This window comes from Acinonyx jubatus, chromosome D3 (genome assembly GCF_027475565.1).
Source record: "Acinonyx jubatus isolate Ajub_Pintada_27869175 chromosome D3, VMU_Ajub_asm_v1.0, whole genome shotgun sequence".
NCBI classification, from domain to species: Eukaryota; Metazoa; Chordata; class Mammalia; order Carnivora; family Felidae; genus Acinonyx; species Acinonyx jubatus.
This window is the reverse complement of record NC_069392.1, coordinates 82,635,491-82,638,982: the sequence shown is the minus strand read 5'-3', so window position 1 is coordinate 82,638,982 and position 3,492 is coordinate 82,635,491. Positions and strand designations below refer to the sequence as shown.

At 40.3% G+C, this 3,492-nt stretch overlaps 1 pseudogene; it reads right to left on the bottom strand.

Annotated features, from left to right (window-relative positions):
• Window positions 1-274: 274 nt before the first annotated feature.
• On the bottom strand, window positions 275-1,078 carry LOC106985142 (60S ribosomal protein L9-like; annotated as a pseudogene).
• Between the last annotated feature and the right edge of the window lie 2,414 nt (window positions 1,079-3,492).

Genomic DNA, 3,492 nt, shown 5'->3' with positions numbered 1-3,492 from the left:
CATGATCTCACAGTTCATGAGTTGGAGCCCCGTGTCGGGCTCTATCCTGACAGCTCAGAGCCTGGAACCAGCCTCCAGTTCTGTGTCTCCCTCTCTTTCTGCCCCTCCACTGCTCACACTCTGTTTCTCTCTCTCTCTCTCTCTCTCTCTCTCTCTCTCTCTCTCTCTCTCTCAAAAATAAACAAACGTTAAAAAAATTTTAATAAAAATTTTAAATATCACAAATAAGTCTGAAAAATCATCCGGCATCTTGCTGTTTCTGTAGCTGGCCAACTTAAATCTTATTCATCTGTTGACCTGTTCCTTTTTCAGAAGCATAGATACCATCTACAAATTTTCTGATATCCTTGTTTTTAACTGTTGTGTCTTGCTGATACCAAGTTCAATATGATACAGGTGCAACTGAAGCAATCCTTCAAGAATTAATTCATCTTTCTGGACTTGAGATAGTGAACAAACAACACCTGGCTTTATCCAAACCCTGCGGGTGTCTTTTCACCCAAGGAATTTTGGATTCCAGCAAGAGAAGCATTCTCCTGAATAACAACGTTGATGGGGAAGTGAGCATACATGGACCTCATCTTGTAACGGAAGAGCAGAGTAATGCCCTTGACCCTGTTCTATACATGACTACTGATAGAGCAAACAGTAGCCAGTTCTTTCTGATTTCCCCACTGTTTATCAACTTGGAGCCTTTTCTTTTGCTTTCCAATGGGACTGAGTTCTACACTGATGTGATTGAAGTCCCTTCACAGGGTTCCTCTGGGATCCTTCACATTAACACTGCATCCCTTCAGGGTGACATCGACATTTTCTGGAATGTGGACAGTCTGATTGCTGAGAATGGTCTTCATTTTCACAGTAGATGTGGCCAAAAGAGTCATACTGTCATCTTTTAATCCTTCATTGCATCAGGACAAATTCCAATGTATACAGTTTAAGGCAACTCTGCTTTTTCTCATATTAATGTATTCTGCAGCTTTACACATAATTTATTTTTTTCCTTTTATTCTTTTTATTTCCAGCCTTGGTTTTATTTTTAAAAATGACTTTTTGCACTAGGCATCTATTTATGTTGTTCCCCCACCACTTTTATATCTTTAATGATTTTAAACTTATTTTTATAAAGACATATTATAAATTATTATTTAAAGACAATAATTCCTTGACGATTTACTTTTTTCAGGATGTGGTATCACGTGTCTCTTGCTTACGATAGATTATTTCCTTCCAGGGTTTATAATTTTTCTAAGTTTATTTATTTATTTTGAGAGAGAGAGAGAGAGAGAGAGAGACGGACCACACACAGGGGCACCAGCGGGGGAAGGGCAGAGAGAGAGAGGGAGAGAGGGAGAATTTCAGGAGCATCTGCTGGCAGTGCAAAGCCATCTCACGAACCCTGAGATCATGACCTGAGCCAAAATCAAGAGTCGGATGCTTAACCAGCTGAGCCAGCCTCGTTCCCCTAGGGTTTGTAATTTGAAGTTGTGAGTTCATCTTTGTCAAGGCTTTATCTGTGGAACAGCACCAAATCTAGTGAGTTGGTTATAACCCTCTCACCGAAGTAGCATCACAATATTGTACCCATACTTTATGCTAATATTTAAGGCAAGGGATTCCAAGACCACAAGGTTTTCCCTACCCAAAGATGTATTAGTTTGCCAGGGTGACCATGACGAAGTACCACAAACTGTGGCTCTAATGAGATATTAAGACCTCACCATCTTAATTTGGAGGGAGATACAAATCAGCTCATAACAACCACATATTGGTTATCCATTTTATTTTAGCTTGCCATTTCTTTCTTTTTAAAAAAAATTTTTAATGTTTTTTTTATTATTATTTATTTTTGAGACAGAGAGAGACAGAGCATGAGCAGGGGAGGGGCAGAGAGAGAGGGAGACACAGAATCCAAAACAGGCTCCAGGCTCTGAGCTGTCAGCACAGAGCCTGACACGGGGCTCGAACCCACGGATTGGGAGATCATGACCTGAGCCGAAGTCGGATGCTCAACTGACTGAGCCACCCAGGCACCCCTAGTTTGCCATTTCAATGATATATTCTTCAAGAATTTGGCTTTAATGGGTTTCATTTCCAAATCAGTCTAGTGTTTCCCCTTAAGCCTCATACCCTATCTCTAGATGTGCATTGGCCATACAGCTCCGACATTCCCAAGATTACACATTATTTTCATACACGAGAAAGGTTTTAATACTTTAGGTTTCATTCCCTCTTTATTGTTTGGGTCCTTGGAATTCCTCTTATTTTTATGAGCTCCATTGTAATATGAAAGTATGTCGCTTATGTTTTCTGTTATAGTAAAAGTGGAGGAGGAAAGAAAGTTTCAGGGAGGCTTTTAAGTACATAATCTGCTATAATCCCACAACCTGAAAGCCAAGGGATTTTTGCTCATGATTTAGCATTTATAAAGGGAAGTCCACTTATTTAAAGGAACAAACTCATGAACTTTTAAGGAGTTTTGATAATCTCCAATGCAAATTAAATGGGATAAGGTGACTGAAAAGCTTTCTCCATCCTCAATTTTGGTAGACTGGGTGACACTGAGCTGAGGTAACAAGAAAGATAATTTTTCTGTTTTACGATTCAGAGAGCTATAAATGTAACAGGAAGAATTTATTTTCATTACTTAATGAAATATGTAGATCAACCAGGCACCAATTACAGTCTAAAAAAATTATCAGAGCAGAAAAGATAAAAATCATGTGTTGTGTTTTTGAAAGTATTTCACTTGTTGAAATAAGCCATACAGAGAAAGACAGATACCATATGGGTTCACTCTTACGTGGATCCTGAGAAACTTAACAGAAACCCATGGGGGAGGGGAAGGAAAAAAAAAAGAGGTTAGAGTGGAAGAGAGCCAAAGCATAAGAGACAAACTGAGGGTTGATGGGGGGGGGGGTAGGGAGGGGAGGGTGGGTGATGGGTATTGAGGAGGGCACCTTTTGGGATGAGCACTGGGTGTTGTATGGAAACCAATTTGACAATAAACTTCATATATTGGAAAAAAAATAAAAGTATTTCACTTGTTAAAAGGCTTGTTTTCTTTCTCTCGTCATGGGACACATAGCTAGCAAAATACACATCTGTCTGTCATCCTCACGGACTGCCACATGTCAGATCAGGTGTTCCCTTTGACATTCATCAGCCTGCTCTGCAATCCCAGGTAGTTGTTTTTCATATTTTCTCCTTTAATTTTTTTTAATGTTTATATTTATTTTTGAGACAGAAAGAGACAGAGCACAAGAGGGAAAGGGGCAGAGACAGAGGGAGACACAGAATCCGAAGCAGGCTCCAGGCTCTGAGCTGTCAGCCCAGAGCTCTCAGTGTGGGACTCAAATTCGTCAACCACGAGATCATGACCCGAGCCCAAGTCCGAAGCTCAACCGACCGAGCCACCCAGGAGTCCCAGATATTTTCTCCATTTTTTGAGTGGTGTTCATTTTCCCCACAGTCATTCTCATTGTTCTGCTC